The sequence below is a fragment of the Gouania willdenowi genome, chromosome 22 (genome assembly GCF_900634775.1).
Source record: "Gouania willdenowi chromosome 22, fGouWil2.1, whole genome shotgun sequence".
NCBI classification, from domain to species: domain Eukaryota; kingdom Metazoa; phylum Chordata; class Actinopteri; order Blenniiformes; family Gobiesocidae; genus Gouania; species Gouania willdenowi.
This window is the reverse complement of record NC_041065.1, coordinates 9,620,466-9,636,171: the sequence shown is the minus strand read 5'-3', so window position 1 is coordinate 9,636,171 and position 15,706 is coordinate 9,620,466. Positions and strand designations below refer to the sequence as shown.

The 15,706-nt window shown below is 37.6% G+C and overlaps 1 protein-coding gene across 1 annotated transcript in view; it reads right to left on the bottom strand.

Annotated features, from left to right (window-relative positions):
• numb (NUMB endocytic adaptor protein) overlaps window positions 1-15,203 on the bottom strand; it is a 67,762-nt gene extending 52,559 nt beyond the window's left edge. Inside the window, 1 exon segment of the mRNA XM_028437330.1 lies at window positions 15,053-15,203. The gene's annotated coding sequence lies outside the window, so the exon portion shown is untranslated.
• Between the last annotated feature and the right edge of the window lie 503 nt (window positions 15,204-15,706).

Sequence of the window (15,706 nt, the reverse complement as noted above, 5' to 3'; positions counted from 1 at the left end):
TTGTCCTGTCCTGTTAAGTTCAGAGTGTGTTTAAGAAGTGCAGTTCACATGTTTAATGAAACGTGAAGTTAGTTAGATATGTTGAAGAGGGAAAGCCACAGATTTGTTTGCTTTATTCTTGTTATCTGTGCTTCAAAATTGAATTTTTTTATTTTCATTTAAAGTTTAAATAAATCTTAAAATAATCGCATAATAAATCGCAATCGCAATTTTGAGGGGAAAAAAAAAAATCGCAATTAGATTATTTTCCAAAATCGTTCAGCCTTAATGAAAATTCCCTGAACTTTGCAAACCTAGTTGCAACATTTAATTTGTGCATCTGTTTGTGTTTGTTACCATGTTGTACCACAGTTGACTAATGTTGTTCAGGTATGGATTAGTTTCATTAACTTCTAAACTGGTTAAAGCTAACATATCTTAAATGGGGAAATGTCCTTAACAAATCAGAAACATTATGCATATCAAACTTACAGTTCAAAAGGCTAGAATCAATGCTCCATACAACACAGCACAGTCTGAATATGACAACCCAAATGCTAATGATAATTTACTTTGTAAACTAAATTATTTTGTGCTTTGAGTCTCAAGATGAGGAAAAGACAGATCCTAGGTGACGTAAGTGCAGCAAACCAAAGAGAACAAGCCAAATGTTCGACCACAGAAACCGTTCCAGGAACTCCCTCTTTGACCCAAGAAAAGCCACACGTAGTGAACCTGAATCCTCCACCAAGAAAAGCTGGAAAGAATCCACATCTTCTGTGATAATCCACATCTTCTGTACTAAGGCTGATTAATTTTGACGAGCATTAAGGTAAAGTATTTAATTAATTAATACAAAAGCTACACTTGTAACATACTGATAACCAGTGTTTCTTACGACACACACTGAAGATGTTTTGCGTCCAGAAACGTAATCATTTGATATTAGTCTAAATTCATACATTGAATATATTTTTAAACCATCACTTCAAAAAATCATACAGCATGCCTTTGATTTGGATTTCACTCACATACAGTATGTTAACTTTTCAAATCTTTAAGAGTAATTAAATATGTGCATTATCAATATAGTGTAGAAGAGAATGGGCAGAATTCACGGTGTTGTAGGACGTTTTAGCAGTTGAAGTGATATTCTCAGATGTGTGATTTACATAGGATATCATTTTATTGTCTGCACTAATTGAGTAAATTTAGGGCATTGCTGAATTGATCACTCACATTTGACAAAGAGTGGTACAAGTTAAGAAAAAAAAAAGCATGGTTAAAAAAAGCGATTACTGTCTCATCAATGTCTCATTTCAAACTAAGTAAAACATTGTTTTGGGGTGGTGTACATGTAGGATAAATATTAATACATTTACATCTTGTAGGGATGCACTGGAATGAAAATTGTTGGGCGAAAACAAAAACCAAAACACTCATCAGTACCATTGCATTTATGGCTATGACTGTAATAACCTCACTAAAACCAAGGCTTTGCAACTGCATACATAAATATTAATACTTCAAGGAATAAATCAATTAAAAATAGATTAAAATATATTAAAATATTTAGCACTGACATTAAACGCAAAATATAAAATAAAATACAAGAAAATGTTTTAATTGACCCCACCAGATTATATACATTAAATAATAATGTACAGGCCTATAACTGAATGGGCTGATGAAAGGTAGTCAAATAAAATGTACACTCATAAAAAACAAAATGTATTTAAGTTCAGTTCTTAATGAAGAGTAGCTTCTCTGCTTTATCACAGTGAAGTCTGTTTCTCGCATGTCTGTCTCCCAGCAGCATGGACAATTTCCTGTGCGCGCTGCTTTATTCCTACATCCAAGCAATGATCTTTAGAACATGAAGTGCAGTCGTGATTAAGTGCAGAGGATCGCTGTGAAACGTAAGCTGACAAACTCTGAAGCCTAATTTATGCTTCGGAAGCGTGGTTAGAATTTTTTGTAGGCGCGCTTTGGCATAGGAGTCCGCGGCGACGCAGAGGGCTAGCGTAGCTATTGCATCCATGTGACGCAGAAACATAAATCTCACTTGAGAGCTTACTTTTCATTGTTTTCACTACATGGTCCGTCGCAATCTCTGCTTAGAAGATGCCATAGTGCTTGCATACACTGAAATACAGTACGTTCACACAGCAGTCTCTTTGGCCCATATCTAGCCCAGCGTGTGCTGGCCACAGTATTTGCTTGTGTCATCACAACATCCTGTTTTGGTCGGGTTTTTTCGATGAAAAAAGTGCCACATGAATGTTTTCCGTGGCTGAATAGTCAAAGCATCACCAATTTTCCCCCAACTGATTCTTCCACTATTACAAGTTGTTGTGTAATTTTAGTTTTAAAAAAGCATTCACAATGATTAAGCAGCTCTTTGCCATACATCCTCATAACACACAAAGATCACTGACCAGTGTTTTCACCCAGGACATCTTGCTAGCTCTCCTTCTTTTGTAGCTCAGCTGTAGCTTGTGCTGTTGATGCCAATCATACAGTCAAGTTTCATTCAACTTAAATTTATTTTGTCAGAAAAATTTACTTCAAAGCACTTTATCTCCAAAGAGCAGACATGTTGGCATAGCAACTAACCCGATCACAGCAGTACAATTTTGGCACAACGCCTTTATCTTATCTACTCATTTTTACTCATTGTCGGACTTCACCAGAAATCCACAGAGAACTGAATGATGATAGCACCTTTCCAGTGTTGGCTTTTAAATTCTGTTAGTTAGGCACTTGGTAAGAAGAGGCTAGCCACTAGGCTAACTGTGCTGTGAGAGTGCATACATTCAGTATGCACCTGAAGCCTGTTTTCGACCCGACCCACTATCCACCTTGTTGCGTGTGTGAAGGTCAGAACTGTAGATGGTTGTTTAACTGGTTTAGAATATAATTGCCAAAGTGGTTTGTAATCTGTTTACATCCATCCATGTTTGACCTTCTTACTCCTTTTTTCAGGGTTGCAGGGGTTTACTGGTGCCTATCTCCAGCTCTCATTGGGCACTAGGTGGGAGTATACCATGGACAGGGCACCAGTCCATCGAAGGGGGAACACGCAGACAATGACTCACACTGTTTACACCCCTGTCATTCAAATAACATAAACCTATAAACTTTGTTTTTATTAGGAAAGATACATTTTTAGCTCATCATTGTCTCATATCTTCATAGAAAAAAGCTTGAGCACAACATATTTACACATTTTTCTTGACAAAATTAACAGTGGAATAAAGCTGACAAAGGTGAAGCCTTCCTCTTCTTATCTTAAAATAGTTCTCGGTATATGAATAGGCCAAAAGCTATGAAGCGTTAGAGAACGGAAAATTACTACAGCTTGACAATCAGCTGGACACCTTTGATCAATCAGGGCCCAGGCACCAATTACTGTGGGATAATCGGCAAGCCTCAGAGGTTTGTTGAGCCTCTGCCAGCATGGGCACAACGGGTCAGTGCCCAGAAGGCAAAAACCTGGTCAACAAGGCTCACGGAGCCAAAGACTGATGGTGGCCTGTGCTCAAATGCTTTATGAAGTCAGCCAAACAGACAGGCAGCACAGTACAGCCATTGTTCCCATCCTGTCAACTCAGCACAGTCATGCTCTCACTGGCCAGTGTTGCAGACATCTACGCACAGACTACTTGATTCTGGGCTTATGGTGTGACAGAGTTTGGTGTGCGTGTGTATGTGTTTGAACCTGCAAAATACACAATTTTTTAGCTTTCCCCACACTATATTCTTATGCTACAGAAATCAGCATGCAGACAATGGAAGGATTAATGTGCACGAACATGCTGGTCAGACACCTGTCCCTGTATCTCAATAGTGAAAACTACACTGCAGTGATACAAGCAGCCTCAGGCTCATAGTGATGCAACACACAGCAAACATGTTCCTTGTCCACCTGCCAGATAACCGATAACCCTTTAACTCCCAGGACAAAGGCTACCTTCACAAGAGAAAAAAAAGTCCAACTGTTGCCTGTGTGCTCTTTGCTTCTTTTTCATTTCATTTCAGCATGTGGGCATCTGAACTATATGCAGCGAGTGCTAAAGGGATCCGTCATCAAAAACTTTGCTGGACTTATTTTGCTGCATCTCTGCTTGAGACATAACATGATATTCAGATCATTAATAATTTACTTCCTTCTTGCACTGTGGAACGTTCACTATTGATCAGGCTGGGCTGTAGTGCTGCTCCTGTCTCTGCTGTCAACTCCCAGTAGAAAGCAACCAAACAACTGATCCAGGGTAATTACAATAACCTTTTCACAGATGAATGCCTTGATTACACTGAAAAACATAATTGTCTTGATAATTTCTCAGTAGCCAGAGGACTTTGGATTTGGCACAGAGAGGTTTTACAGCAGGCTGTTAGATTAGTAAAGGCTGGAAAGTGGGTTTCCTGTAAACCATGAGTCAAAGAGAGAGAGCAAAAACAAGGAACTTCAAAGTGGTATACCTCCTCCCTTTTTAATGCTGATAATGATTTATATGATGTTTTCAATTTCCGCACCAAGGATAAACCTTGTGTGTTACACCAATCGCCTTCTTTTTAACAGTCAACCGATTTCGCAGCAAAACCGGTATCTCCATTAAAGACAATCAAAATAGCAGTGTTATTTTGCAACACTGTTGGTTTAGGAAGAAGCTTGAATTCTAGCTTAACACTGTTAATACATAATGCTGCAATGCATCAGAAATACCAAAACATTAATACTCCTAATACTGCTAACCATTCAGTTATCACTAAGTATATATTGTGTGTACTTGTATACATTGGAATATATATATTGGAAGTATGTCAAGTTGTGTTTGTTTTTGCATGGAAAAGCAGTCTATAAAATTCCTAGTGGTCAACCTCAGAGCTAACAGGTAAGAACAGGTTTCAGATTCCTCTGTCCAAAATCACACATTCAAAAGACTAGTTCCAATGCCCAATGAAACATCCACAAGAGCCTGAGTAAACTCAGTTAGCAAACAGAACTAGTCCAACGTTGACTTGCCAGGGTGAACAAGTTAGAAATGAAGGAAGGTTGTAGCAAAGTTTTAATGCTAATATCCTTGAGGGACTTTAAGTGATTACAACTATGTTAAAAAGGTATTTAATGTGTCATTGTTTTAATTTGTACAACAGGATAACTTTCACAGGTGTGAAGATTTAAAGGGGACAAATCATGGTTTTAAATCCTTCCTTTTTACATATAAATCATACAGTTGTGGTCTAAATAAAGCGGAACTGCAATGCTTGGGTCTGAATTCCTCATTATTATAGCTCCACAGGCCCCTTTTCTACCCCTTTTCTGATGTGCTTCTGAGAGCAACTCGTTTTGGTGCGGTCTCTTTAAATGCAAATGAGACACTCCATACCCCGCCCCCTCTTCAGGTGACACTCGGTTCAACTCCACCCTGCTCGGCCATTTTTGTAGTTTAAGATATGGCTATGTAGCGGCGCATAAACTTTTTATTCAGAGGTTATTTACAAAATGTCAACAACAGAAGACTTGTCCATCCAGCCTTACATGTTCGAGCCAGAGTCGGACCCAGCGGAGCGAGATGAAAATGAAGATGATGAACCTGCAGAACCCTAACAAGTGAGCTAACACAAGCACCGAGCTAACGGTAGCGCCAAGCTAACGTTACGAAATGCATTTTAATACAGTCTTTTCAAAGACAAAAACGGCAAAATGAAACGACTAATGAAAACTTTAGACTTAAATTAAATCACGTAGGCCATATCATCAAGGATCTAAAACGAGCACACAGCGCTAACATATGAAGTCTGAAGACGGTGCAACTGGTAATGCTAACAAAACAATGACAGGGACGTCTAATCACCACACTTTTTAGCGTTATTTACAGCTTACCGAAGTGCTCTGTTCGTCAGCTCCAAAGATAGAAGGAATTGAACCCTCAATCAGACAAAGTCTTTCGGCAAATCCTTCTTTATACTGGCGGAGGTTGCAGAAGCAGTCACCCTTGAAGTGCTTCGCGCACACAAAAATGACCTTACCCACAGATGTGGGTACATTTCCGTGAAAAATAAAACTCAACCAGGCACTTTGAAAAGGTTCTGATGCTGGGAGATGGTGTAATGAAGCGTGTCGGTTACTACATCCAACAACCGAACATTTTGACTTATCCTCTCGTAACTTCGGCATCCTTGAGCTTGGACTACAAAATAAAAGCGAGAAATAAAAATGGCGGATTGCTCGAAGTGTTGGACCTGGAGTTGATGTACTAATTTGGCAGTTCTGCTGCAAATACTATGATGTGATAGTTCAAAAAACGTAATAGAGAATAGAAAAATCGAAACAGATTGAAAAATATGAGCAAAACAGAATATAAAGATATCAACGGAGCACCTGAAGAGACTAATTTGATTTTTTCTGTACTTCTAAGCACTCTAAATATACAACAAAATGCATTTAAGGGCTAAAAAAGTGGATTTAGCATGACATGTCCCCTTTAAGAAGTGTGTTAAAATAGCAGTCCAAAAACGTGCTTAAAAACAGAAAAAAAAAATCTTCACTCATTGAAAAAATTAAGCAAAACTAATGGTTAGTTGCAGCTCTAGTTGTTTTACACACTATTTTACAAAACAGATGTTTTTATTCATTAATTCCAACTTAAGAAACCATTCTTAATGTTGTGTTTGGTCTTGTTACTCCCATCACTGCATCATCCAGCAACCTCTGATGGTTACTGGGAAACTGGTGCCACAGCAACGTGGATTCAACCACATCCAGGGAGACGGCAGGGAAAAGAGAACCATGGTCACTTAAAAAAATAAGTGGATTAATACTTGTTTATAACTGGATGTAGGCTTGGGCAGTATCCAAATTTTGATACCGTCAAACCTCCTCCCTATTTTACTGTGGTATACGGTATTACCGCCCAAGTCTAATTGGATGTGGTTACGTATTGTAATATTAGCCCTATGAAAAGTTGCAATATATGTTGAAGATAGCAGATTTGTTGGCAGGCTGCCTGGCCTTTTGGTCAGTCAAAAGTAAAATGGGTCCATCCATGCCAAAAGAATGAGTGCCTGTGAGAGTTTTGTGTCCTGTGAGAACCAACCAGTGTTCACTATGTGCTGGGTCACTCATAATTAAAGTAGTGATGTGAGGGCTGAATAAAGCATGACTTGTTCCAACCCAGGAGGCTCAGGTATCACAGCATACAGGGATCTAGGGAGACAAAAGGAGTCCCTCAGCCCCATACATTCACCTCAGTAGAGGCAATACGCACATAAAAACCTGTAGGACAACTCAGTGACGCACCTGCAACGCATCAGGAAGCTAATCCTCGTTTTTAGGCATCACGATAGGCAAGATGAAGTGCCCAATGCCCATTGGACCTAATTAAAAACTAGAGATATTAGTCCCTAAAGGGGGACGACCTCACACTGATGTGTGTTATAATAAATCTAACGCCTCAATTAGGAAACAATACAAAAACCACATAATACTTACTTAACTATTGTTGAAAGATACAAGAAAGCTTAACCACACAGACAAAAATGGGAAATCTTATTTCTAATCCTCAAGATCAGACAGCATGTTCTTAATTATGATTTTAACTGATTTCATTGATATGCCAATATTACCATTAATACAACTTCAAAATTAAATGCCGATACCATTTTTCAGCCTTTGTTGAGCAAGTGTTTTGTGTGAATGAAGTTCTGAGGTTTTCTAAGCAATAAGTAACAAAACTCTGCGACTTAAACAAAAAACTCCCAGCTGGCTAGAAACTTAGTAGTTTATATGTACATGTCTGTAGAGCATATTAAATGGTCTGTATTCAGCGGGTTGCTGTGCATTAATCTCAAAATGGGTTAAGTTTTCTTTGCGAAACAAGGAATTTTACAATCAATGTTTATCGATTCTGATTTTATTTTATGGTTGACTAAGGTTGTTTCTTTGTGGGGTAATAACTGCTCGCCAGCATCTCCATCTAGGATGTGTTCAAATCAATCCAGTGAAGCCTATTTTAGACCGCTCCTGTTGAAATGGGGTCAGCCGCACATTTGAGTACCTGCTCACGAAAACTCCCTCCAGTTAAATCCTCTCTCAGTGTCCCGACTGGATCTCATCCCAATCAGCCAAAAATGTTGGCCTGCCTTTTCATGTTAATACTGAGCTATGAATACTTCATGGTCTTGGGTTTAAAACTCCTATTTACTCTGGTGCATTATGGGTTGAAGTTTGAAGGCAGCCTACTTGGTTGTGCTCCATCTTTCCGATGACTAAAAGGACAAAAGTTACTACAGATTAGGGGTGTTGAAAAAAATTCAGTTGCGCGAATCTCGAATTGATTCTAAATGCATCAATATCGATTTTTTTTTTTAATTTATTTATTAAAATTATTATTATTTTTATTTTACCTCTATTTAACCAGGAAAATCTTTTCCACTGCAGGAGACAATAAAAGCTAAAAAGAAAGTACTAACTTTCTGCATTTATCTGTTGTCATAAGCATATACCTCAGATTATAAGTCAAAGTTGGTTTAAAAGCCACAGGCAGATTGTATGATATTTTTTTTATTTTAAGTTGTTGGCACATGGCTTGTTAAAGCCAATGTTTAAAGTGTAAAATATGCCAATAAAATATATTTCATACATAATTTTCTCATGATGGTGTACACATTTACAGATAAGTTGTTTCTTAAGTCACATATATATATATATATATATATATATATATATATATAAATAAATATCTCGTAATAATCGCCTTATACTCTAATATCGAGATATATCGTATTGTATCGTGACCTATGTATCGGGATATGAATCGTATCGCCAGATTCCATGCAATACACACCCCTAATAAAGATAGCGATCTTTTTTCTTGTATTGTCAATAATTTTAAACTACATCTGAATCACATTCTTCATTTTGTTGATTAACATGTCGTTTTTCTTTTATTTTTTTTTTACTTGAGAACCAGATTTTCAGGCCTCTCTATAAAGCTTGAGTTTACATATTCTTATTCTCACATTCCCACACAGGTCAAAGCATGCAAGTAAACATCAGAGGAGCATTTTATTTGATCACACCAACAGTGATAGTAAAAGCTGATGTTCTGCGGGAAGGGATGAAAACAACTACACAAACTAAAAGTGCCCATTTGAAGGTAGTATTTAGGACACAATCTCAGACTAAAGGCACTGATCCGAGACGATTTATGGAAGATAAAGAACACAAACACAGAGGCATGGCTCCAACTGTCAACAATCAATTCAGCTAAGACTTGACTAAAAGCGGAGTTTAAATTGGCCCCGGCTCTGGTTACAACATGAGGCTCAGCTATCTCTCTGTTATCAGGGGACAAAAGTGAAGCCTTTCTGATTGCCTTTTCTCTGCACAAGCAGTCTATCCCCTGGTGTTGCATCACTACTCGGTATGCACATGAAGCGCTGGGCTCAAAGAGAAAGACTTTTCTTTTTAAAGGTGGGCGATAAGTTGAAAACATGTTTCTCCAGCAGAGTGAATCATACAGCTTCGGCCACAGACTTTTATCTTGTTTTCTTCTCCTCTATAAAACGGCTGACAGACTTTCACAGTGGGTTTGGTGGACAATGGCCAAACTTGCTGTGAAATGAGCTACACATCAATGACTAACAAAATGCAAATGGGAAGTTATTCATTTTACATGATTTCATGAGCAGAAAAGCCTTGAAAACAATTTGGAGAACATTTTAGCAGGTGCAGAAAAATCATGTCATACTTTCAAACGTGAAGCATCGCAATAAACAGTGAAGCAATTAAAACTTTCTGAACTTTAACATAGCAACACAAAGCAAAATAATAATTGCCTTACTTAAGCAGCAGACTAATCAATCACATTTAAATTGCCTTGGGCCTTATCGGATTTACTGTCCCTAGAGTTTCATATTTTTGCACAAATAATCAATATACAGTGGTACAAAAACCAGTACGTAAAGTATCACGTACACAAATCTTGGCAATAGTCTGCAGCGTGGTGCTTCATTAGGCCAAAAAAAAAAAAATAGTTGTGCTTCCAATTACGTAGATGTTAGAAATAGGGTAGGTAGGTAGGTAGGTAAGTAGGAGAAAAAAACATTTTTGCAATTTTTTTTTACATTGATAATTGTGCAAATTTGGCCTTTAAAAGTACCGAATACATGTGTATATAATCAAAATATGGTATTACACTGCAAAAACAATATTACACTCCAATACTATTATGGATGACAAGTAGATCTATGCACAACACTAAAGACCTATTATAAAGCTTTTAGCAGATTTGAAAATAAGATACAGGGAAAAATGTATCTGGTATTGCATAGCAATTTGCAATGCAATTTCATGTGACTGCTACACAAAAATTCACATTTAGCAATACTTTCACACATAAAATAACAGATGCGCAATGTTGAAAATTGCTGCAATTATTGCTACGCAAATTTTTTTCCTTAAATTTTTCTCAGAGATATCAACCAATGTTTTGTTGCTAGAAATTTTAGCATTTTAAAGAAATATTCCATGAAGAAATCAACACATTTCTGTATCACACGAGGCATTTCAATCTCTCCCTTCTGGAAGGAGGTTTCGGTCCATCAGGACCAGAACCTCCAGACACAAAAACAGCTTCTTTCCCTCTGCCACCATCCACATGAACACACCCCAACTCACCCACTGAACCCCCCCACCCGATCACCACCTCCATGATGACATTATCTGCTGCACTGTATATATATATATTTATATTTATCCTATTTATCCTTTATTCTCTATCTATCCTTTATTTATCCCTCATCCTTTATATTTATCATTATTATTATTATTATTACACAAACAGGAAGTTGATGCGTCAAACTTCCTGCATTACCACATGGTGGCGCTTTTTATAGACTGCACTTGATTTGACCACGAAAAAAAAATTAGGGTTGACGTTTTTAAATAGGGTCGGTCGCATAACCGGAAGCATAACTATTATTTTTTTTGGCCTTATCTAAAAGTCAAGGGTTAATGCCTTGGTCCAACTTTCCTCTTGCAGCCAAAAACATTACTGTTAAAATACAGACCTATAAGTGAATGTTACTGTGTGTCTATTAAGTAGTTACAGGATTTCTTCTAACTTACATTTTAAATAAACGTATGGGAATGTATGAATCAACTAGTGATTGCTAGGTCTCAATGGTGATGATGCATTCATTAATTATCCCACCACTATTAACTAGAGGTTAATCATCCCAAATTTCTCAATCTCATTCTATTGCAAATTATTTTTCAATTATTTACAATTATTGATTTGATTTTTGATTATCCTCACACCTCACAGCGCATTTAATAATGCATAGTGTGATTAAAATTAGGAGGAATCATCTGTTTTTTATTACAATTTGAAAAATGTAACAAATAAAATTTTGAATTTAATAATCGATTCATCATTGCCATCAAAATAAAATCACCCAAGTGATGGAGTTGCTTTTTAGTCCTGATTAAACCCGGATAGGTTCCAACTCCCTGCATCCCTGAAGAGAGAGCAGGAGACGATGGATGATGCACAAAGCAGCTCTCCAAAGGACATGACTTCTCGACATTTGGTTGTGTTGCCAGCATCCTTCTTGAATCTAAAATAAGGCTGTGCTCTGGGAAGGGTTTGCTGAATCTGATCCATTTAACTACCTGTCAATCATGAGGCCCACTGTCCGTTTGGTCCAAGACATCACACACTGGATTAAAAAAATGAGACGAGTGTAAAGGGAGACTAGAAGTGTACAAAACCTAAACATTTAAAAGCCAACATAAAACATTTGATTCCATCAATGTTCTGTCCTATGAAACACTGGGTTCAACACACAAATACACACTAAAGATGGCCTTAGCAACAAACTTCATTACTTCCTCATCAACAAAACTGAAATGACATGATAGCCGGATGAGAGAAGCCAAATAAGGTTATCTTGATTCAAACAGGATACTTTGGTTGCGAGTGTGCGGCTCTGTTGTCAATCAAATAAACCCATCATGAAGGGCTCGTTGGTCGTTGGCGAGAGCAAATGAAGACAAAGTGCTTTCAAAGCATAATTCCATCCAATGCAACTCATTCACATCATAAAGCCACAAGCTTTCTCAAACACCTACTAAGATGCAAGTTCCTTCCACCTGCATCTCTAAATAAATGTCAGGATATCTGCAGTTGCTGCAATGCAATGTGGCATTATTTTATCTAAAAGCTACCATGGACAGATTGATATATCAGCACCTGTAATAGTATATGTGAAATATTGCCCCGGCCTATTTAGTGTGCACTGGCATAGCCTGAATTAATGAAATCTAAAAGGTTTGTTTATATTGAACCATACTAGCATACTATAGCATTTAAATCTCGTCTTGAGCATTAACATAGTTATTCTGTACCTCAAACTTAAATGAGACCATTTGTGGATAGAGGCCGAGTTATGATTACTACATGACTACACACATTACACCAAAGACTTTGTTAAGGCTGTGAGTCACTTGTTAAATCTTTAGGGTAATGCCTGACAGCTGGCTGCTGAAAAGGCAACTACTTTAACTCTGTTTTTATGGTGGTTTTTGTTTAGTGGCTAAATTATGCCACTATTCTTTACATAAAAAGCTACATCACACCATTAACCTGCAAGAGACTAAACACGCCTTAAATTTATGACGAGGACATTGAACAAGAGATACATGCAATAGTCCGATGACCAGGAAATAACACAATATATTTGCCAAAAAAAAACAGTCTATACTTTTATTTACATATTTCTAATATGTCTCTGAGGGCACATCTTATTTTACATGTCAAACAGTATGTTATTATAATCATTCTAATATAAAAAAAAAAAACTGGGCTGTATTGACAGATAACTCTGAAACTACTACTTTAATCATCACCTTGGAAGTTTCACCCAATAAGAGGAAGAAACTAGAGCTGGGTATCAAAGCAATTTGCATTACAAAGACTCTATTCAGTTAGTGATTAAGTTCAATAGAACTGTTCGCGGTGACGTCATCATCCGGGACACTCGGCCTGGTAACTCGCCCCCCCATTTTGAGAGGTCCCAACAAACAAGCTTGCAACACACTCGACTCTGGTGAAGAAAACTCCATGTCTTTCTGATATAGACTGGGATTAGTATGAAAACAAGCTGTCCTTGCTCGGTTTGGAGTGTTGTCCTACCAAAATCCTCACGGTTCGTGGAAAGACAACCCAACTGGGTGGCCTGATCTGGAGTGGCCGGCTATTTACGAGTACCTGGTCGAGACTCCTGGTGTGTTCACAAAAGAGAAAATGCAAACGTACAAAAGTCTTGAGGCATACATCTTTTTTGAGGTAAGACTAATAGGCATGGCTATTTTTAACTCATTCACTGCCAATGACGCATATTTAAGTCATTTCAAATCGAGTTCCGTCAGTCTTGACTCTACTTAAAGATTGTTCCCATTTCGATTGTTTTTCCGACTCTGTTGGGAACAGGAAAAACGATACCTTCTCACCCTGCAGCGAATGGTTGCCGCATCCAAAAGCAGCACACCTTTTAGGCATGATAAACATTCTACGGGGGCTCAAAAAGGTAGAGAAATGTGAGAGATTGTGTGTCGCTTTCAGTAGTACTTACTATGTAATTGTTGGAACCCCTAAAAAAAGGCAGGGCAAGTTACTAGATCAAATGTCCCAGATGTGTGTCATGACGTCACGCGATTTTATGTATTCCATCAAATTTTTAACGCAGTAAATGATTTTTCAGTCACAGTACCAATTTAACTTGAATAATATGGAAGAGATTCTAAGAAATTAAATACTGTAAATGGTAGAAACTAACTATGACTTGGTGCAGTATTATAAATATGAATGCAACACTGTAGAAAAGACGTGTTAAATAATCCATTTTAGTATTTTAGAAATCGATGTCGGGCAAATCAATGGAAAAAGCATTTTTAATTGATTAACAAATTGCTTTTAACCCAACCCTGGCAGAAATGTCTTATAAATAGATGACCTAATATGTCAAATTACTGGCTTGCTTACTTTAAAATGAACTCCTAGTAGAGATATCATTAGTCCATTAAAGGCATTAGCTCAGGAGATAAGCATGATGATGTCCAACCCACAAATAGCAACACCCACTTTGCCTTGTATGAATGTGAGTAAAAGTTTGGTGCGAAATGGGAGTGACGTAAGCAGACTCCAGAATAGCAGTGGTAACAAATGTTTTAAAACTAAATAAATAAAAATAAGAGGACACAAGTATACATGTGTGTATTAATGAACATATCAGTCAAAAATGACTAAAGTATTTAAAGTAGTTGATTAAAAGAGCAAGGTAGTGTAAATATTGGACTTTTCATCCATTAAACTATATTATACAGGAACATGTATTACCATTACTAATGTTACTTTATTTATTCCCTGTTGTTATATGATATAAATGACATTAAAAGTACAATAATAATAGTCTGATCACTGGCATCACTAAACCCTATCGTTTTAGAAGTTCAGTCCAATAACTAGTTTATTGCCCTGCTTGTTGAAGCATTTGTTAAAAATTAACTAGCAGCAACTTGTAGGGTGTATAATTTTAAAATTAGACTTATAAGACCAACATGTTAAATGATTGAAACTTATAATATCGAGCTATTGTGGTATTTTGAACACTTGTTTACATAGGCGGTAGCTTTTTTTTCTGGAAAGTGACAGCATTTCACACAGTCTTTCTCTGTCACGTCACAAAGTACCGCCATGAGTTCTCCAGGTAACTTGAGTATGGCTGCTTTTAATAATAACGCTAGAGTTACTGACACAGCAAGCACTCGGTGTTAATCCAGCTGCCATGGGAGACACTCCTAGGATACGGTACATTACCCGCTGGTGTGTGCTGTTAGCACAGTGTGCTAACCACGGTGTAACTAGGAGCTACGGTAGCTGCGTGCCCCGCATCCGAACACACAAGCTAGTGCAGCTTAGCTCCGCGGGCTAACAAGCTGCTGGTGGTGGTGGTGGTTTACATGTCTGAATTAAATACACAGTCACACGGGCTTAACACTTACCTGCAAATCACCACCGCGACCCAGAAGACGCCCCCGGCTATGCAGTCACCTACGTATGCCGAACCGTACCGTGCCTGGATAATTCAAATTCCTCCGAAAGCGTAGAGAGAGACGCTGTTAGTCCAATCGCTTCAACCACCGCTGCTGAATGGCTGCGACGCGGAGACTCAACCAAACTTCCTCCTTAGCAACGGACCGCCTTTCTCACACCTGATTGGCTGAGCACGCAGATCAGAGGTGATCGATAGGTGACAGTGCAGCATGGGTCACAGGAGGCTGACGAATTTAGGATCAGTAGATACTGTTAAACCTGACCCTAACTATTGTTACACCTTATAGACTTGGAAAATGTGTTATATTTTACTACAAACATTACATTTTTTCATGTCAACTTTCAACTTTTCAACTATTTTCTGTCATACTTTTTTCTCCCTTATAGTTTTTTTTAAAAATTTATTTATTTTAAGTAGACTTTCATTAGAATGCATATTATTATAGTATGGTATCTATATATCAAGATAGCATAAAATAAAAGGTAGAAGTTTTTTCATGGAACACAAGCATTGAATTCCTTGGCCAGATAATATGATTTTCTTTTTTTATCTGAAAAGCCTTTTTATTATTATTATTATTATTATCATTATTATTATTATT